We start from the raw sequence: 23,209 nt of genomic DNA, 5'->3' as shown, positions 1-23,209 counted from the left end.
AAAAATTGAAAGGATCGTTCAGTGAAATAGGAACACATAAACAAATGTCGGCCCCCGAAAATTCTCTTCCTAACCTATAAATTTGATCGACCAAGACAAATAATCAGCTGTGGCATAACTGACACAGAGTAAACTTGAATTTCACGTCATCAAAAATCTCTGTGCATTAAAATTGATATACCAGAGATCGAAGATAGCTGATTCTAGAGATAAGGAATTATTTTCGAAATGACACTGACTTCCACGGTATCTACGGACATTTATTACATCCGTAGACCGAAATAGATATTAATAGATCATAGATCCTGTTCCGCTACTGCTATCATTTGCTTGCCAAAATTCTGCATGCTTCAGAAATAAGTCTTTCGATTATCTATTGAACGCAATTAATAATTGGAATAATAGGAATTTTAGAATGAAGTAGTTAGCGTTTACATGCATCTCGATGGCGAAGCACTTTCGAAAATGGCCGCGGAGTAACAATGACACCTTTGAGTCATGGTCTTGTAACAGAATTCCTTTTGAAATAAAAAGTAAAATACAAATGCAATTTTTTTGGATTTGAAGAATGAACTATTGTTGAGTAATTTAGTGTGTGAATATTTTTAATACTTTAATATACGTTGCGTATATGTTGAGTATTCATATGTTAATTTAGTGTTAGATTTATTTTTAAATGTTTTTAAATATTGTTTTAATTTATATTGAAAGGAAAATTAATACTGCACGCAACTCGACTAACTTTCAATTATAAAATTGATTAGTAAAAATAATTTATTTCGAATATCGTAATTAAATGTTTATCACTGAGAAGTATATTATTTTCCAAATAATTTTTCATAAAAAAAAAGTCATAGTGAATCATCTAAAATTACTACTCGTAAAGAAACCATAGAATTGAAACTTACAGTATTTTTATTTAACTGCCAGTAATATAAACTCCGCAACATAATTGATTTTTTCTAAAATAACAATTTGTTCAGGTTAAATTAAAATGTGATAATAAATATTTAAGCTTCATAGATCTAAAAAGAATTGTTCCTCTTACTATTTATCATTGAAACTACTTTTCGCTCAAAATTAAATGCAACTATAAGTTACAGAAATTTTTGAACAAGTACATATAAGAATACTTTCACATTTTTCAGAGTTTATCGAATATAGAAAATATTTTGAACACGTTTCAACTGCAACGAGTAACTCTTGACACAGATACCGTAAGCTTTATCTTTATTTCGAAATGAAATTTTCCACACAAAATCCCATCGGATAATAATCAGTCAAGATATATTCGATAATCACAAATCACTTTTCACAAAATCCTGTAACAAGTTTATGCACCAAATTTCCCTCGGTAACATTTTTAAAAAATAAAACTCGAAAATAAATTTTAATTACTTTCAAAAGTAGAAATTGATTAACAGTTTGAATACACTGAATACGCGAGGAAGTGTTCGATAAAAAAAAGAGATGTAATCGATCGATCGAGAACGAACCGACACTCGAAGCAGTCTCTGTTCAACTGACATGAAAGTCTCCTGATTTATTCGAAAGAAGTCGATGCTTGCTGATGACTGTCGATTAGCGTGGTCGTACGAGGAAAAGAATTACCTCTGTTACTATCGAAGCATGTAGTATTTGATGCATATTTAATGATACTGCAGGAATTGAAACCAAATTGCATGCGCGATTAAGGGCGGATAATTACTACACGTTCTTTCATTAGGAAATTTGTTTCGAAAAATTGAATTTTTTTCGTGGAAAATGTGAGTGGAGTGAATTATGAAAGATTCTGCTGAGTATTTTTATTCTAAATGCAATTTTATTGAACTTAATTGTAGTTGCAATTATTTAAACGTGTTCAAAAAATAAATTTAATTAAATTAATTCTATTTTAAGTTCATTAAATATGTTCAGCTAAAAATGAATTTAATCAACGCAGTTGTATTTTAAATTAATTAATGTTTAGCTAAAAATAAATTTAATAAATTTAATTCTATTTTAAATTAGTTAAAAAAGTTTAGCTAAAAAATATATTCAATCAACACAATTCTATTTTAAATTAATTAAAAAAGTTTAGCTAAAAAATAAATTCAATCAACACAATTTTATTTTAAAATAAATTAAAAAAGTTTAGCTAAAAATGAATTTAATCAACTTAATGCTATTTTAAATTAATTAAATTCAACTTTCATATTCAATTACAAAATAAATTTATTTTTGTTTATAAATAATTGTTCATAAATAAAAAGAAACAAACAAGTCACTTTGTTTACCTCGTCTAAAAAATGTAATAGAAAAATAATCGAAAGTTGTGAATCGTGAAAATACTCAACTTAACTGAAGCAGAACTGAAGAAAACGAAATTAATTGTTTGGAACGGTTTACTTAGCAAAGTGCTATATAAATTAATAGCTTTTAAAGTGATATCAGAAAGATAACTGTTTAATAGAATTTTAACAACGAAAAAGTGTTTCAATTTCACTTCACAGCAATTTGTGTAAACAGAACGATTTCACAGGTGCGCAATTGATTAAAACACATTCGTAGCTACAAATTGCTTAGTTGATTAAGAAATTGTCTTTAATTTCTGTCAATGAAAAAGCGAACCACGTGGCTCGAATTGAAAATAATTAGTATGTAATTGACTTGAATATCTATAATCGAACGAATTAATTGATATTAATTTACGAGTCTGCCGATACAATTTACTGCTCTAATATATTCGTTTTGATTTGAATTTCAGGGGAATTAATCTTGACTGACGTGGAACAAAAACGATAGGTTTATTTTATAAAAAAGTTTGAGGAGGAGCGGTGACAGGGTTAATTGATGGAATTAGGTGATTGACAGTCTAGAAAATTATTTTTAAGATTATATTCGTAGGAAATAAAATTTAAGGATAAGTAACAATAATCGGTTCACATAAATCTCAAAAAATATCTACCTCAAAATTCCATGAAAAAATGTTTATAACTTAAAGAATTTATCAATAAACGAGTCATTGATGTTCCCAAAAGTATCCATCATAAAATCACCATCTAAACCAGAACTAATTTAACAACACATTAACCTTAAGTTAAAAATTTTAATCAGCCAAATTCCTATAAATTTTAAAGCTATCTCAAAATTCCATCAAAAAAATCTTCACCACCTAAACAACTCATCAATAAACAAGTCATCAATGTCTCCAAAAATATTCAACATAAAGTCACCACCAAGATCACCATCAAAACCAAAAACAATTTAGCAACCAACCCTTTAAAAATTTCCTTCAGCCAACTCCCTATAAATCTACTTCAAAATTCCATCCAAAATCTCTACCACTTAACCAATAAACTTCAAACTCATAAACAACAAACTCATAAAATCACCACCAAAATCACCAAAAACATCCCAAACTCCAATCACGAACAGTCCCCAACTTTTGTAATACGGTACCACTCAAAAATTACCATAAGCCACAAAAAAAAAGTAGTACACGCTCCGAATTGGGAGCAGTAGCAAAAGGATCACGGACCGAGCACGACTAGCACCTCAAATGTTCACCGTCAAACTGACTGCGAAAGGACCACGCGGACAGTTAAGGCTTTGATGGTCGCGTAGGGTGGTTACGACTAACGAGCAACGAGTTCGCGCACGGTCTATTTTTGAGATATAATCGCGACTCGCGCTTCCTCGAAGCCAGAACGCGTACCATACACGCTCGAACGACGAGCATGTTACGAACAGTTGTTTCGAAAAAGGCCCCCTTTCACCGTGTCCTCCTCTGGATGGCCTAGCGAGGCACTAGCCTTACCTTGGACATCGATCGAATCGGTTCTCTTTGTGAGATATTACCGCCGTTATTCTGTCAGATATTATTCATGGCACATAAGAAGTCACTTGGGTGATACATATCTATGTTATTCTCAAGGGACTTTTGTTGGTGCATTTATATAGTTGGGTTCACATTTACTGAGCTCGTTAGATTTCGGAGCGCTAGATTACTACTTACTAGATATCGACTCGTTGGATTACTAGTTGCTAGATATCGACTCGTTGGATTTTTACACATTGGATTGCTACTTGTTAGATATCGACTCGTTGGATTCCTGCGCGTTAGATTACCACTCGTGAGATATTGACTCGTTGGATTCCTACGCGTTAGATTACCACTTGTCAGATATTGACTCGCTAGATTCCTACTCGTGAAATTTTTACGCGTGGAGATTATGCGTAGTAATTACAGAGCGTGGTAATTACGGTGCGAGACAATTACAAGGGGTGGGTATTATATTGCGTTGCAATTATGGCACATGGTGATTTCGGCGCGTGATAAATCCACGCGTAGGTATTCGACACGTGACGATTACAATGCGTTATAATCTCAACACGTGAGAATTGTAACGCGTGAGAATTTCAATGCGTGGAGATTACAACGCGCCGTATACTAACGCGAAAGAAGTTAACACGTGGTAATTTGGCACGTGGTAATCTAACGCGTAGTAATCCAGCGCGTGGTAGCCCAGCGCGTGGTAATCCAACGCGTGGTAGTCCAGAGCGTGGTAATCCAGCGCGTGGTAATCCAACGAGTGGTAATCCAGCGTGTCGTAATCCAGCGCGTTGTAATCCAGCGCGTGGTAATCCAGCGCGTGGTAGTCCAGCGGGTGGTAGTCCAGCGCGTGGTAATCCAGCGCGTGGTAGTCCAGCGGGTGGTAATCCAGCGCGTGGTGATCCAGCGCGTGGCAATGTAACGCGTGGTAATCCAGCGCGTGGTTATCCAGCGCGTGGTAATCCAGCGCATAATAATCCAGCGCGTAGTAATCCAGCGCGTAATAATCCAGAGCGTGGTACTCCAGCGCGTAGTAAACTAGCGCGTAGTAATCCAACGCGTAATAATCCAGCGCGTAGTAACCTAGCGTGTAATAATCTAAAGTATAGTAATCAAACGCACTCAACGAATATCACATAACAGCAACATAAAATCACACAAGTGAACGAATCATGTTATCAACGTGTTGGTACCTTGATTAACAAGTTACGTTTCGATTTGCGATCCGTTCCAGAAGTAATCAGGCTGCCTGCTTTATAACAGAGATTGCTACGTTGGATTCTCATTTCCTGAAAAAAAGTGCACGCTCATTCCCCTCATATTCCTTTACGAGTCCCCGATCAATTTACGAGTTTCTTTTTAGCGCTCTTGTACCGTAGGCGGGAGCCATATTTGTAATTTTAGAGCCAGAGATACATCGACAACCTGGATAACTCAATTGCTGGAGCAATAACCCGGCGAAAGGAAGGTCCGGGTTCAAATCCTGGTTCAACCAGGATAAAAAAGTAAATAAACCTTCAACTTACTTTCATGGTAAATTTGTGAGGAATTTTTGAATGTCGATGGAGTTGCAGTGAGAGGAGTTTCGATAAATAACTGTAATTACTTCGGAAGGATATATATCGATAGCTGAAAAATTAGATGCAATTTATCGTTTGACAGAACCAGTTATACTGTAGATAATTATAGTTGCGAAGGATACGCATCAATGGATGAAAAATTAGATCTCTGACGGAAAGTCTCAAGTCGGATTTGACTCGCACATCATTTTTTAAAATTTATTTTTACGCGGAGGAAAGAATAGAACTAGATGTGGTTACTAGTTCAAGGATATCTAAGAATGGATGTGGAAATATTTTGTTAATTAGATTTTACAGGAAGATGTAAAAATTTGAGACATGCTGAAAATTTCAAGATGTCTATTTTATGTCTCAAGAATTTTTAAAACAAGAAAGAAGACAGAAACATTTCTTAAGTAAAAGTGTTGGTCTTAAGTAAAATTTTCTGTGGTTGCAAGTTGGCATATGAACCAATAAGGTTTATATTGCATCCATCTGCCATCTTGTCAGACACAAACTTTATTAAAAAAAAAAAAAAAAAAAAAAAAAATACAAAAGTTATGAGAGTCCTCTTGATACCTAAATTCTACAGTCAATTTTTAAAATTTTATAACGAAATGCTTATTCAATTAAAAAAGATGTAAGACAAGCAACATAAAAATTCATGAGATATTAAAAATATCATCGCCCACAGAATGTTTCTATTTCAATTTATTGTTTAGTAGGCAATATAAGAATTATGCAACTAAAAATATTATACATGTATATCTATATATTACGTCATGGATAGTTCCAACAGCCTTTTCGAGATAAGATTGACAACTTAATTAGGATGCACGTTTGTCATAGCGTGACAGAGATGATCGAAGATAACGCATTATTTTTAGCAACGCTCAGCAGGAGGAAAATTACCATTTTTATAATAACAAACTATTAATATAGGCGATTCAAGGAAACAGTGAACGATTAGCACATCATTTTCAACCATTTTGTACGTATCAGTGTTCTATTTATAGTATATCTATTTGACGATAAATGAACACGATGCTAATAATACATTTTATTATATTTAACTTAATGACTTCATTAGTCTATTATCATGTAAGATTAGTGTATTGTTTAAATTTATTTTTCCTTCAATTTTGGGATTGTTATAAATATTGTTATTAGTGTAATTAATATTATTTTTAATTCATATTGTTACTAAATTTTGCTAAATATAAAAATATATATATATCTTTAGGTTTATGTATGAATTCCTAAATCCATCCATACATCCCTAGATTCGTATTCCTCCATAATGGATACATTTTGTTAATATTTAAATTAAATATCTGAATTAAATAATTCGTCCAAGTATCTCTATTATCTATATCTCCAAGTAATCTCTATTTTCTAGTATGAATCTCTATATTTTCAAGTAACTATATTTTCAAAAATTATCCTTCAACCCAACAAAATTAATATTTGCAAAAATCAAGATTGCTATCGAATTTATTTTACTTCTTCGTACACGAACGAATTATTCCTAAATGTCCTTTAAATCCCGAATCGCAGATTACGTTAATGGCCTCGTTACAAAGCAAGGTATATAGGGGACTATTTCGAAATTGCCCGAATCAAATTTCACGGGCACAGAACTCTATGTCTTTGTGTAATGTACCGGCAAAAAAGCGACGTTTAGCCAAGCCGCAAATAACAAATGTCGGGGTATACAACACAGCTGCGTAACTGCATAATTTCCGAACGATTATTCGTTGTTTTTCCCCTTCTCTAGTTTTATTACGAAACATCGCGGAAAAACGAATCGTTGACAGGAAATTATAGCCATTGGGTCTACGGAGATGATTAAACCAGGCGAGGAACGTACGAGAATTCCACGTTGCTATTTCTATGGAAAAATACTTCTAACTGTTGCTTTGTAAACAATTTATACACGAGGATAACGCTTTTGTTATTAGTTGAATTATTGCGTTAATGTTCTTTGATAATTGTTGGGATTTGTGGTGTGGTAATGAAGATTTTGGGGAAAGTTATTTTTTGGGGTTAGGGGTTGTTGAAGTAGTGAAATGTATAGTCACATGTGTGTAGTCACATTACTATGGCGTATGTCCTTAAATTATGCAAGCTTCTATTCCCAAATATCTAGGTGATGAAATTTTGGAAATATCAAATCTTTACGCTTGCAAAATACCTTCAACACCTGCGTTCTCAAATTCCTACGTTCCCAAATTTCCACATTTCCAAATCCCTTCTTTCTCAAATTTTTAGGTCCCCAAATTCCAATCGTCCGAAATCCCACTCGTCCCCAAATTCCTACACCCCCGAATTCCCACGTCCCCAAATTGTTACGTCCCCAAATTTCTACGCCCCCAAATTCCTACACCCCCGAATTCCCACGTCTTCAAATTTCTACGCTTCCAAATTCCAACGTCCCCAAATTCCTACACCCCCGAATTCCCACGTCTCCAAATTTCTACGCCCCCAAATTCCTACATTCTCCAATTCCCACGTCCCCAAATTGCTACGTCCCCAAATTGCTACGTCCCCAAATTCCAACGTCCCCAAATTCCCACACCCCCGAATTCCCACGTCCCCAAATTGCTATATCCCCCAATTCCCACGTCCCCAACTTCCTACAACCCCAAATTCCTACGTCCCCAAATTCTCAAAATTTCCACATCCCTGCATCCCCAAATACTAACACCCCCACATCTCTACTCTCCCAAATCCCAACAGTCACCGATCCCATCTACAATACCATCTATTACAGTACTAATACTATTACTAAACCCAGTAATCTAATTTGCACTCAATAACCTTCAAAAGACTAGTTACCCCAATACCCAAAACAAGTCCTGATTCAAAACGACTCCTGCTGCAAAATAGCTCCTTACGTAAAATGGTTCCCCATGTAAAATGGCTCCCGATATAAAATGGCGTCCAACACGAAGGATTTTAAGCGACATTTCCGAAAGTTCCGCTCATCTCTGGCACCATTCCGACAAGGATGCACGTGGTTTCCAAACGAAAACCTTGCCTCACTTTTGAAGGTATACCCAGAAGACAACAATGGATTCGCTCGTGTGTCAGCTTGCACGTAGGCACGATCCTTCGACGTCCGATTACGGGACGTCCCGTTTGAATTATTTAAACGGCGTACACCGAAACCTTCGTGTTTCTGTTTCGCAATCGGACGATACGCGTATCGCGAAGGCACATTTTAGGGAAAATCGGGCTTGTTTTGCATTCTGATTCGTTAAGGATTTTGAATGTTGTGAACCTTTCGTGAACCTTGTGCGCGGTGTGCAAACGAATGAGGGGGTTGAAAGAGTATTCTTGTGATTTTTTATTTGTTGAGTACTGAGAATGTATGGTGTTCATTAATTATACAATGTGATATGTTTTTATCATTTTTTACATCGGTTGTCGTATGTGTTTAAAGATATGTGTATGTGTATGTGTATATATATATGTATATGTGTATATGTGTATATGTGTACATGTGTACATGTATAATGTGGTGAATATAAAGAATGAGTTCAGAGACACACATGTGATTAATAAGAAATTTGTTAAAAAACCTTGTCAAGAATAATAAAAATTTTCTCTAATATTATTACAACATCCTTCTGCTTATTTTATCCTCATAAATAATAAGAATTAAGTTTGTTCACAATGTCAGAATAAAGAATATCTATTCTTCAGTCAAACTAACCGCGCATCTGCCATTTTTATTAGTTCACAAACTGACCGTTAGTGTCGCATGGTAAAATGCTTAGTAAAGTAACTTCACAATGAATTATTACATGGCTATAGTAGTCTAACTACTAAAAAATCCACCAATATAAATAAAACTATTTTATTTTTCAATTTTTATTTCGTTAAATCATCGACATGATTTCACACATCATTATCGGTCACTTATGCATTAGCTCGTCGTAAAATAAAACGAAAAGTTTAATTTGCGATTATTTTTAACAGGCCAATCTATAGATATGAATCTGTCGATGTGTCGAATCATTAAGAATGCAGTGTCGAGGCTCGTCGATTTACTTGGTCAACCGTTGAAACGAGGAGGCGTGGTCCGTCAATATAAAACGGTTAAAGATCTCGTGCATTGGCGTAGCCGTGATAAAGATAGAAATTGTTTATAGGTGACACAGCAATAATTGAAGAAATGAATCGAGGAACCTTTAATATTTTGCCTGATTTGTGCTCTTGAAATTTAAAAATTTCAGTCACTTGGTTCTTGCAAACTTAATAACAATAGTTCAAACAATTCTTTTTTACGCAAAATTGAATGTAAATCTTTGGTTCGATAAATATAATAATTATCGATTATCTCTACTCGTGTGAATATTTGTCAAACACAAATATGTGATGTTGTAAAAAGGGGAATGTTTTAGGTTGTTAAATATTAATCGCTGTGTCAATTTAACGATGCGCAAAAAATGTTTATTGTGTTTCACTGTTTTTTTATGTTAATATACTTTGCTTCCTTGTTTGAATTTTTTGAACAGATTTTATTGACGAAGTATGAAAATATGTAGTAAAATAAAACGTAGTAAAATTGTTATTAAGTAAAAATAATTCGGACTAATTTGTACAGCGAACAATTAACAATTCACATGAGAAGTAAAAGATAAATAGAAATTGATGTAAATTAAATTCACTGAAGATCTTTGAAATTCAGTATGCGTCATTCGAGTTTTTAAATTACTCGAAAGTTTCTTCTCTTCTTAATAGTTCTGCAGCATTGTTAAATTATATAAAAGCTATTTTTGTCTCGTATCCGTAACAATAAATTATATAAAAGGCATTCTTTCCAAATTACACAAGACCGATCTCTTTTATTTTAACTTTTAAATCACGGAGAAGTAATCTCTTTTTAACGGGGACTGTTAAATTACGTAAAAGCTTTCTTTCCGTTTTTCTGCTATTTTTATTTGCAGTTTTAAACCTAAGTTCTTTCACTTTTAACGTTTAATTTTTTGTGACTTTTCAATTTTATCAGTTAGAGAAAGTGAAGTAAAAATAGCGAGAGTAAATTATCGAGATCCACGCAAGTGTGATTAATCTTATCGAGTGGGATTACTAAAAGTAAAATTTTGACCTAAAATTATCAGCAGATTAGGTTTGAATAATTTCGATCGAGAGACAAGACGTTTCATTGATGTGCCAAGTGAACATTTCTATGTAAATCGACTGTTTAAAAAATATTCCACTAACAATTTAGAATATGTAAAATACATATATAAAAAATTTATACAATCTATCAAATTTACCAATTTCATCAAATCTACAAAATCTACAAAATAAACAAAAATACATAAAACAAAGAATGCACGTGTCGCAACAATTTTCCATCTCGATTAAATTTGATCGATAGCATAAAATGATATTAATTTTGCAAGAAAACAGGCGAATAAATAAAAATTTGTTAAGGAGGTTATAGCAGGCAGTGGCGTTAAAGTACCATAAATTATTTCCCTAGTCCACAAGATTTGTCGTCGAAGAATTGGCGTTAAACACGAGTCGAAATTGGCTCGTTAGTTGACCGTTCTGTTACACCGTCACCACCCTCGCTACGGCTCGCTATGACGAAAACGCTTAATTGAGGTGCAAGGTCGAATCAGACGATTCAACATTACTCGATGAACCAAAGAATGGACTAACTTCTAGTTTAATCGATGTTTGGATATTTCTTGAAAACTTTGATCAAATCATTCTTTTAACGAGCGTTACTTAAAGCAATCACTACAATATTACTCAAACCACCATATTTAACAAAAACTCTCATATTTCCATACAGGTAAAACTATCGGCATATGCACTTAATTTGAAATGAAAAATGAAGTCAAAAAATAAATAGGTAAATGACAAAACATAAATTAGTATTAATTCTCCATCTTGACGAGAACCAATGATTTTAAGAAAAATACTTTAACAAATTGTGTAACTTATAATAAGAAACTGTGTGGAAACTAAACTAAACGTTGTAACCTAACCCAACTGGCTTAGTAATCTTAGTAAATAATAAAATATTAATAATATAAATGAATATAAATTATAACTAAACAAACCTTCATAAAATAAAAATGATAATAATAATATTTATATTCGAATCAGATATGAACCTACCTACGTTGAAAAGTTGTCCATAACCTCGGGGAAATAATTGCAACGTGGCATACCATTGAACGTAACAGGAAGCGCGTCACCCCTGAAGAAATCGATTGTTTAGCGTGGCCGATGATGCGGATAATCTTACACCTTTCCGGATCATTTGGTACTGTGAAAGAGTGCAAATCAAACGTCGCGTACAATCGATTTGGTTCCGAGTGACGTACGGCCTTAATGAATGCACGAGCCCCTTGCACACAACGCGATAAAAGTCTAATGAAAACGACTGCTATTTTTATACCGTGCGATCCCTCCTGATAATCGAATATCGACCGCACGTTGCAATCGGTCTCTTCATAAACGACGTACGTTGCTCTTCAAAGAGATATGACAAATTTTTTAATAATCCTTTTGTTATTTTTCGTTTTGAATTTATTGCGATGTTTTTATTGGTGGATCTCGGTGCATTTGATTTTTATGGAGGTTTGGGGGAATTTTGGGATTTGGGGATTCTAGGGTTTTGGTGTGGGGGAATTTGGGGATTTTGAAATTTGGAGATATGAAGGTTTTGCGGATTTTAGGATTTGGGGGTTTGAGATTTTAGGGATTTTAGAATTTGAGGATTTTAGGATTTGGGGGTTTAAGAATTTGGGGGTTTGAGAATTTGGGGATTTTAGAATTTGGGGGTTTTAGAATTTGGGGATTTAAGAATTTGGGGGTTTGAGAATTTGGGGATTTTAGAATTTAGGGGTTTTAGAATTTGGGGATTTTAGAATTTGGGGGTTTTAGAATTTGGGGGTTTTAGAATTTGGGGGTTTAAGAATTTGGGGGTTTGAGAATTCGGGGATTTTAGAATTTGGGGATTTAAGAATTTGGGGGTTTAAGAATTTGGGGGTTTGAGAATTTGGGGGTTTGAGAAATTGGAGATATGAGAGTTTGGGTATTTTGGAATTTGGGGATTTTAGGTTTCAGAGTTATGAGAATTTGGGTGTTTCAGAATTTAGAGATATGAGAGTCTGGGGATTTCAGAATTTGAAGATATGAGAGTTTGGGGATCCCAGAATTTGGAGATATGAGAGTTTGGGGATTTCATAATTTGGAGATATGACAGTTTGGGAATTTCAGACTTCTTAGATATGAAGATTTGAGGATTTCAACGTTTAGAAAGTTAGCAATTTAAGAACTTTGAAATTTTTAGGATATAGGAACTTAGAGTGTGGAAAATCAGATTAACAATTTCAGAATTTGTCAAATTAAGAACATTTATACCTCGTGCATTCAAAACTTCCATAAGTTTGAAATATCTGATCTTTCGTATCAATCAAGTTCATCAAAGTAATTAAAGTTCTAAATCATTATAAATACTCATATAGCAGTACTAAAATGATACTAAATGAAATACTAAAATGGTGGTCATACATGAACTCCGAACCCTTCAGTATTACTATCCAACTTTCTGATTATCCGCATCAACCTTGATCCACATTACCTCGACCTGTACCGTATAACCATCTCAATTTGTCAATTATCGAAAATCAGAAGCGGTTAAGAAGCAACAACAACATAGCTAAATTACTGTACACCTGAAACAGAGTCACGGACTGTAGAAGGTAAAAGTCAAGATAAAAGATGTTGGTGGGAGTTCGATAGTAGATCGAGGTCAGAAGGAAGCGACTGGATCTCGTCCAGACGAAAAATTGCTCTCGTACTCTTTGGTAATCGTTTCAAGAACATGATTATGCAACATTTACACGTAGGTGGGAGAAAGGAAGTCGTTCCATTTATCCGTGTCTCGGTTTTACTAATACGGTGGGTAGGGGAGAACATTGGGGTGCCCTCGGGCAATGTATTACCTCGATTCGGCAGAAATTACGAAATAACCGTATTGGTCAAGATGGCGGCTCTTGCGTACACGTGCAGCAAATTTTCATATCGAACGATTCGAGATGATGTAAACAAGTCTACAGAAATATCATTATTTTGTTCTGTTTAACATTTTTTTAATAGCGATGTCAAAAGTTGAAGATCTTAATCTTAAGAATTTTAAAATAATTCTTTAATGTACCTTTATTAATTTACTTGGAATTAATGATTTAATTGATCAATGTATTTTTTGAGACTAACATGAAATGAATTTTATGAAACAACGTTGACAATGTTGAAACAATGTGAACAATTTTTTTGTTTATTATTTCATATGTGTATGAATATTCATAGAAAATTGTGCTGATACTAAGAAGCTATTATTTTGTAATTTAATATGATGAACTAGTTAAGAAAAATTCACAGAGTAACATATTTAAAAATAGTAAAAGAAAATAAAGTAAAAAGTAAAAGAATATAATTTATATATAAAAAAGCTGACAGACCCACAAGTATTTAAAACGTCATAAAAAACTTGAATATATTTTCGCAAAAGATGTTACGAAAAAAGATAACAGTCTTTGTGACAAGTATTTTAATTGACAAATATCGCGTTATCACAAATAGTGTTATTCTTTAAATGAATACAGCTGATACATTGATAATATATCGATAAATTTAACGTCGATAGGTAAGAACAATTGATCTGAATCATTGATCTGTCATCATATCGAACTGACAATTATAACATATAGCCTTCTTTATATTTTTAAACGTACGAATAATACTGAAATTATACGTCGTAAATGTCATAAATGTTCTTAAATTATTTTTGCTGCTAAATATAGGGTGCAAAATTGTATCCAATTAAAATAATTTTCAGAAAATAATTTCTTTAATGGACTATTAAGAGTATTTGATAAAGAAATATTTGTTTAAGAAACTCACAATGACAGACAGTAATTTTGGTCGTAAATAAATATAAATAACTTCTAATATGAATATGTAAATATTCTCCTCTAGAAACATTATAAAATATAACTCTAGTATATTTTGAGTATATTTTAAATTATTATTAATTACTGTAAATTACTCAATTAAAATGTAATAACAATTAAATTATAATTCCATATAAATATAAATGAAAATAAATAGAGATAAGAGACCTGCAACAATTTCGAATAAATCAAACAGTACTCTACTTCTACAATATTAATATTCATAAGCAAAAAATTCAATAAACCTCCAAAGACGATCATCCGAATTAATTAACATCACGAGACTTTGTAAATATACGTAAAAAATACACAGATAAGTGAATCATAAAAAAACCCAAAGAAAATTGCTTATAAATAACTACCTCTGTAAAATCCTAAAAATTAACATAATCATATGTATACGAGGCTTGTTTACAAACAATAAACCCAAATTAAAATTTCATTGCGCTAAAAAACTGAACTCCGACAGTAATTAGAACATTTTCCTCTCAAGGTAAATATGTTGCAATTTTTATAACCTACAGACGCAATTATATTGCCACAATTTTAATTTCAGATATTCTTCCAGACTTCTCCATCGTAAATTCTCTACAATCGCTAATTTATTATAATTCATTCACATATTCAGTTACTTGTATACGAACTGCTAAATTTGCAATAATTGAGTTGCTTCAAATTAAGTGGATTTTTAATTTAATTTATTTAGTTTCACAACTTTTCGAGGTTACTTGTGCTTTTTATTTGGTCCACATTAATACTCTATTTAGAGGTAAAATTTTAGAGTGAAGATAAATTTTAAAAATTGACGATGTCAGAATACTTTTGGGAGATTTTTTAATTATTCTTTGAATTATTTGAATTTGTTATGCATTAAAGTGTTGGGACCAAGGAGTGGCGATTAGAGACTTGAAACCTACATTCTGACAACATCAACCAATATAATTATAATTTAGAAGTTACTCCATTTAAGTAAACAATAATTTAAAAAAGTCAGCCAACCTCTTCTATTTATAAATTTCTCTAACTCATACTGCATAGTAAACCTAACTTAACGATAAAAGGTGTTTTGTCACAAGGTTTCATTTTGTCAAGGGTTTCATTTTGTACCCATAACGCACTTCGCATTACCGACCGAGCGAAGGTAGAAACCGATTCCCAGGAAACAACAGGTGGAGACAGAAGGTGAGAGCAGCTCGCGAGAAGGCGCCACCTACCAGTTGTTAATCTCGAGGAGGCGCTAATTCGCTCGTTCTCTCGTGGTCTCTGTTCGAAGCTCGTCGTCCGTCCGCCTGTGCGGCTTTAACTTTTTAAAATGTCGCCGATGGCCGTGACAGGGTCTATTTTTAGCCACGGCGAGATAAACGCGGCGGGAAGACGGACGAGGAGGGACCGGGAACGAGACAGACTGAGGGAACTCCCCTAGGAGAGAAAGAAACGGGGAGATATCGAGAGTGGGACAGTCAGTAGCGTAACCGGATGGCATTTTAGTAGGCACTTGGAAAAACACCTGTTTAATTAACTCTCTACTCGCACACCGTGATCGATGTAACTGTTTGAACAAAGAATCTTCCATCGTTTTTCTTTCCTTTTCCAGGGAAAATAAATAATCTCCAAAATCAACTACATTCACTGTCTCTTATGTTTAAAGACATGATGTATGTTGTACAATTCTGTGTCAAATGGTACTGATTAACTAAGGAATTATCGAGAGCTCCATTATGAATTTCTATCTTGTAACAATTGCACTTTCAATGCTATTATTTATTTTCATTGATATTTTATGCATTGGAGCTGATTTATGAAAATGGTAACTTTTGTGCTGAACACTAAGTACTGAATTATTTTCTGAACGGTCTCAGAAGTTTGTAAGGTTTTATTGGTTAATTGAGAGGAAGTTTAGGTGGCGGGTCACTAGATGTCTCAAGAGATGTACCGTTTCTCGCAAGTACTCAGGTGTTAATCGAAAACTCTAAAAGTTTTCTAAGTCCTACATCTGTTCTCACACTCTAGAAGTCTCGGTATAAATACCAAGTGCCTTCACAAGTGCATTTTACAGAAGAATCTTTGTCCCCCCAAAAAATATATAAATTTGAGCGAAAACGATTATGCAACTGTCGTTATCAGAACCTAAAACTGCTAATCTTCTAGACTGATTGAATTACATCAGTGAGTACCAAACGACGGAGTAGACTCGTTGTAATAGTAGCGACATAGAAGGTGGAGTAGGGATGTAGGGGAGCAGAGAGAACGTGCATCAGACGGAGATAAAGCGAGTGAGAGAATCAAAGAACTAATTATACGTGACGTCACTCGACTGGTTTCAACACACGGAGTCGAGTGCAACGAGTCGACTCGAGTCAAGTCACGGCAAGTGGGCCAGAGAGGAGTCCCTCTCTCTTTCTGTTGTTCCCTGGCCGTTTCTTTCCCACTGGGATGCAGTCGCGACGGAAGTCGCCGCGTGTGGAATCGTCTTGCTCCAGATGAGGTGGGAGGAGGCAAAAATAGAACTAACCAAACTTTTATGGACGGTAAATCACCGGCGCGTTAGGTTGGTCCGTTGCCACTCGCGACGTCTCTGTCCAACTCGAACGGGCTGGACAACTCATTAACCGTAATAACGCCCGGTGACGAATAGGAAATTCAATGAAGGCTTAAAGAACAATTAGGAAACGCGACGTGGAAGTCTCGAATTTATCCGGCTGTTTGCCCCTTTCTTTTTGTCGGAATACTCTTCTACTTTTCTCGGTTAGGTATCGGGATTTCATCGCTGTTTGTACACGTCGATAACATTGTTAAGGTTTACTGAGGAAGAAGTGATATCGTGTGATTTTCTGTTTGAAAAGTTCTGCTTCAAGGTCAATCTAACCTAACCTTGTAACTTTGCCTTTTTAAGTATAGTTTGAAGAGCAGTCAAATTTGGAAGATAGTGTGCTAAATGAAATTTAAATCTTATAGGTTAGGTTTGGAGAAGATCGTTCAAATCTATGGGATTTCAAGCTTGTTCAAATTAGGTTAAATTAGATTTATTCATACTGAGATAGATTAGGTTATAATAAATATAGGATCATGTTAGGTTATAATAAATATAGGATCATGTCAGGTTATAATAAATATAGGCCCATGTTAGGTTATATTAAATATAGAATCATGTTAGGTTGTAATAAATATAGAATCATGTTAGGTTATAATAAATATAGGATCATGTTAGGTTATAATAAATATAGGATCATGTTAGGTTATAATAAATACAGGATCATGTCAGGTTATAATAAATATAGAATCATGTCAGGTTATAATAAATATAGGATCATGTCAGGTTATAATAAATACAGGATCATGTCAGGTTATAATAAATACAGGATCATGTTAGGTTATATTAAATACAGGGTTATGTTAGGTTATAATAAATACAGGATCATGTTAGGTTATAATAAATATAGGATCACGTTAGGTTATATTAAATACAGGGTCATGTTAGGTTATAATAAATACAGGATCATGTTAGGTCACAATAAATATAAGATCATGTTAGGTTATAATAAATATTAGGTCCGAGGTTACGTTACATTTCATCATTGAAATCAATTTATCTCACTTGGAACTTAAAATAGAGTCATTGAGTTCCAAACAAGAAGTTTCATTTGAATGACAAAACCAGATAATGTTAGGTTCGTATTTGTCCTCGATTAAACATTCGATTCATTTCGAACAGGACTTTGAATAATAAAATTAAACGTTGCACCGGTATCGATGTATCAACAACATATTCGAAAATTATCAACATTCAGATTGTCGATAACATTTCGATATGGCTAGTTATCGATAACGTGATCGATAGCAGCAGCTGTAATCGGTATGTACAGGTTTCCCCCAGTAGGTAGAGAAAAAAGTCCCTAAATGGAAGGTTGTTTAAGGCTCCCGAACGGTTGCGTTTGATATGGCGGATTGATTTGGTATACGGTTAATGCATTCGTTTATCTAGATCGTGTAGATCATAATTTTTTCTGTTGTCGGTTATTAATTCACGAATCAGCCTGTGGCGATACCAGTCTGGAAAATGAAGAATGAAGTGAACGGCGCGGGCATGAGAATTCTAATTGAAGTGGATTCGCGATAAATCAGCAGGAAACTTGCTGAACAACTTAGCATAAGTGCTTTCAGCATTTTCAGACACGCACGAGCAGCTGATAATGGGAGAAAAAAATTCGTTGTGCCTCGACGACCTTATTCAACGTATCTATAATTCATATATTAATGTTATAAATCATTTAGATGAATATTAGAGAAGTGCATACGCACGATGTGTAACGTACGCACGGAGGATAAGATTAGAACGTGAATCATGTATCAAGGATCTGATGTGTCATTTTATCTTGAAAAATTGTGGTAGGTCTTCCGCGCTGAATAAATTCTAGAACGAAATATCACGAAAATCTGTCAGAGATAAATAATGACACACGCCTTGCTAATTGTGCATAATTTTTTCATTATATTATATCAGATACCAAATGCTTAACCTTGAATGGTAATGAGCTAAGAAATGGTGCGAATGCTAAGCTTCGTGGATACTGGTTTACAATTTTTTTACATATTTTTCTACATATAATTATAGCTACATTTTTCATTTCTTTAAAAATTGAAGAAACATGGAAATAAAATTATGAAGCAGTTCTTAAGTTTTCATCTTTCGTAACTTTAATAAAATTTCTTTGTAACTTAACCTAACTTTGTCCACATCTTTTGTTAGGCTACATAACCTGACTCAGATATTTTCCTAACCTAACCTACTACAAGTTTCTTCCTAACTTAACCTAAGTAACAAATCCTTCCTAACCTAACAGTCCAAACTTCTTTCTAACCTATCATAACATAACTTGTTTTAATTCAGATCTTTTAGTAACCTAACCTCCAAATTTCTTTCTTAAATATCCACCTTTTTAAACTAATTATTTACCAGTATCTATTATTAAGAAAATTTGACAATTACTTTGAATCATCACTTTGCAAGTTAATGATCGTGCATGAAAATAATTTTGACGGAAACTAGAAGTTTCCTAAAGACAGAGCTGGGAACCAATTCGTTCACGAGGGCTGGATGTAATTAGTGAAATTCGCAGGAAATCAAGATTCACTGCCAACAGATTAACGATGCGATCGTTCTCGAAAGCTGATCGCACTCGAACGATAAAACAACGTGTAATTAAATAAAACCGTTAACTCGTAGATTTACTACAAATGGATCTGCGAGTTAATCGTTTCCGAGAGTTGATCGAGTTTAAACTTTACACTAACGTGCTATTATAGAAATTCATAAAATCTTTACATATGTGACTTTGTATAATAGGTGGGCTAACGATTAATCAAATTTTTTTGCTAACTTAACCTAACTTTGCTAACTGATGAAACAGGTGTCTATTTTTTGAAACATACTGGCGTTCAAGGTTATGATGAACTTGCTTATGTAAGTTTCAAAATTCGATAATCCATTGTCTCATTTTAAATTTGCAAGTTCAGTGTCGAATTTCGAAGTTTTGAGGTGTCAAGTTTCAAACTTCAGAATCAATTTTAGAAGTCAGGAAAATATTACCTATCTACAGTATTCCATAAGAAGAGTTATAGTAACTAGAAACTAGGTCTACTTGTCTGATCTGAGACATCTAACTACACTAAATAATTATTCATGTCAAATGTCCACATAAAAGTACAGATTTCCTTATAATTAATTACAATTACACATCTGATCAGGTGTAATTACAATTACACTTATGATCAGATGCAATTTCAACTACACTTGTGAGTGAACTTAGAAATATTGTGCATAAAACGAGTATGCATTGTAACAAAGTGACAGAAGCCAGAACGCCTCCATGCCCGGTAGCCCGAGAGCGTATCAATAAATAATCTCGACGCGATCATTCTCGACGATAGACCAATTACCGCGGCTTAATTTCGCGCGTCACCGAGCGGATTATTTACAAGCGTTGATGGCAACTTCCATATAAATTCCGTCGGTTCCGTCGTGGGAGCTATTCCGGTTGAATAGAGGTGGCTAGGGAGGAAACCACGCGGCGGCATACAAATCTTTTTGCACCTTGTTTGGTCGTCCCTCTCCCTACGTCGGACGTGATGATATTCCGGTCTCTATAAATATTTCGCGACACGTGGCTAACTTTCCGCCGTCTTCGTTTCCCTTTTGCCCGGCCGAAAATGGTTACGATAGAACGTTAGTCCTTGGATGATGCGTTTGACTGCTCAGAAAAGTATATCATATCTATCGGATGGAGACATCGTGGAAATTTACTTTTGAAAACAACTGGACTTTATAATTGTTTAAGTGAATATCTTTGTACAACAATTTATATGAGTGACATCTATTGAACAGTCATTTAAATGAACAACATCTATCAGACAACTATTTACATTGTATAGATAATCATTTTAATGAACCACATCTACTGGACCGCCATTTAAATGAACGTCATCTATTGTTCAATCATTTAATTTTAATAGATAATTATTTAAACGAACCACATCTATTGGACCGCTATTTAAATGATCATCTATTGGACAAGCATCTCAATGGATAACATTTATCGAACAACCACTTACATTGTGTAGACAATCATTTAAATGAGCCACATCTACTGGATCGCCATTTAAATGAACGTCATCTATTGTACAATCATTTAAATTTAATAAATAATTATTTAAACGAACCACATCTATTGGACCGCTATTTAAATGATCATCTACTGGACAACCATTAGAATGGACATCTACTGTACAACTATTTAAATTTAATAGACAATCATTTAAACAGACTATATCTGTAGGATCATGAATGGATAACATCTACTGGACAACCATTTGAATTTAATAGACAGTCATTTAATGTAGCACATCTATTGGACCGCTATTTAAATGAACAACATCTATTGGCAGTCATTTACAACCTACTAGACTGGATCATTTAAGCGGACCACATCTGAAGACCGCCATTTAAATGAACATCTACGGAGCAACCTATTTTAATGGACTTAGATAACTTTGTAACTTTGTATGAACAGCTAATGGGTATTTAAATGGACATTTAAATAACAGCCATCTAAATAAATAATATCTAACAGAGAATATTTGTATGAACAACATGAAAATTTGAAGTGGGCAACAATCTTATATATTTATTCTTGAGAGAATTTGATCAGTTTCTACAAATCCCATTCGACGGAAGGCGATTCGAGCACCTGCTACAGGCGTCCCATGGCGCTGCCGAGAATCCCATAGACCGGTCTTCGTTCCCCATGCTCCTCTTCTATTTCCTTGCCACGCGTGAAACTCGTTCCCGGATAACACAAGCGGATCCTTAATGGCCTCATTCAATGCTGGTCATCGACTGTACCTTCTATTCGAGACCACAAACAGATATACGAAGCTTTTCGACCAGCATTCTTCGGCCGTTCAGAATCATCTTCGTGCCATTCACGACCCTCATCCAGCAGCCCATATATTGCGTACGGGAAAACTATAAAATCATTGTGGAGATTCTCGTATTTTGGGAATGATGGTGTAGATGGAAATTACGTGCTTATAGTAATCTTTGGAATGTAGGGTTTAGATGGGTTTGCATTTTTGTGAATTTAGATTTTTATATTTTTGGAGTTGCTATGTGGATGAGTTTGCAAGTAAACAAATTCCTGTGTTTCCAAATTCCTGCGTTCATAAATTGCTACGTCCCCAAATTCCTAGGTTTCCAAATTCCTACGCATTCAAATTCCTACGCCTCCAAATTCCTACGCATCCAAATTCCTACGCATCCAAATCCCTATGCATGCAAATTCCTACGCCTCCAAATCCCTACGCATCCAAATTCCTACGCCTCCAAATCCCTACGCATCCAAATCCCTACGCATTCAAATTCCTACGCCTCCAAATCCCTATGCATGCAAATTCCTACGCATCCAAATCCCTACGCCTCCAAATCCCTACGCATCCAAATTCCTACGCCTCCAAATCTCTACGCATCCAAATTTCTACGCCTCCAAATCCCTACGCATCCAAATCCCTACGCATTGAAATTCCTACGCCTCCAAATCCCTACGCCTCCAAATCCCTACGCCTCCAAATCCCTACGCATCCAAATTTCTACGCCTCCAAATCCCTACGCATCCAAATCCCTACGCATTGAAATTCCTACGCCTCCAAATCCCTACGCATCCAAATTCCTACGTCCCCAAATCCCACTCGCCCCCAAATCCCGCTCGTCCCCAAATTCCCACGTCCCCCAATCCCTACGTCCCCAAATCCCTACGTCCCCAAATTCCCACGTCCCCAAATCCTTACGTCCCCAAATCCCCACGCCTCCAAATCCCAATATCCCCAAATTCCAAAATCTCCAAATCCTCACACCCCAAAATTTCTGCACCTCCAAATACCAACATTCTCCTGTTGTTACAATTAGACTTGTCTGGTGCCGTGAAGGAATTCGTGAGTGCAGTGAGCGTGCAAACACGGAATGACGACAGAACTTTCCGATGAGCCTAATAACAAAAGTGCCTTGTTACGCGTACAATGTTTGCTTTACGACCATCAATTATTTCGACATAATAATATGTTGTTGCAACAAGTGGCACGGGTTATTCGTACGCGCTACAAGTATCATGTGTTCCACGAATATGTAACGCTTCGTGGCTCTTTCTTGGATGCTACATGTATTATTAGAATGAACGTGACTGCTCGTTTCAAAGGGGCTTGTGAAAACGTTACTGTGCACCACGATTTTCCAGCGAAACACCTATTTCCTCCGTTTAGTCGTTTGCTTATGGAATTAATGTTGCACGAGCGTAATTGGA

General features: G+C 34.8%; 1 protein-coding gene and 1 long non-coding RNA gene across 3 annotated transcripts in view; one reads left to right on the top strand and one right to left on the bottom strand.

The window, feature by feature from the left end:
- for (cGMP-dependent protein kinase for) overlaps positions 1-23,209 on the bottom strand; it is a 79,149-nt gene that overhangs the window by 37,454 nt on the left and 18,486 nt on the right. Inside the window, exon 1 of one of the 2 annotated variants that reach the window (XM_012287657.2) lies at positions 11,518-11,537. The exons of the other annotated variant lie outside the window; for it this stretch is intronic. The gene's annotated coding sequence lies outside the window, so the exon portion shown is untranslated. Of the gene's footprint in view, positions 1-11,517; positions 11,538-23,209 lie in introns of those variants that run through there. 2 annotated transcript variants of the gene reach the window in all.
- On the top strand, positions 15,612-19,247 carry LOC143264646 (uncharacterized). The gene is made up of 2 exons (XR_013038492.1): positions 15,612-16,855; positions 18,394-19,247. It is a non-coding gene; the product is annotated as an uncharacterized LOC143264646 (long non-coding RNA).

This window comes from Megachile rotundata, chromosome 6, assembly GCF_050947335.1.
Source record: "Megachile rotundata isolate GNS110a chromosome 6, iyMegRotu1, whole genome shotgun sequence".
In the NCBI taxonomy this organism is placed as follows: Eukaryota; Metazoa; Arthropoda; class Insecta; order Hymenoptera; family Megachilidae; genus Megachile; species Megachile rotundata.
The sequence above is the reverse complement of the archived record's forward strand: the minus strand, read 5'-3'. Positions and strand labels throughout refer to the sequence as shown.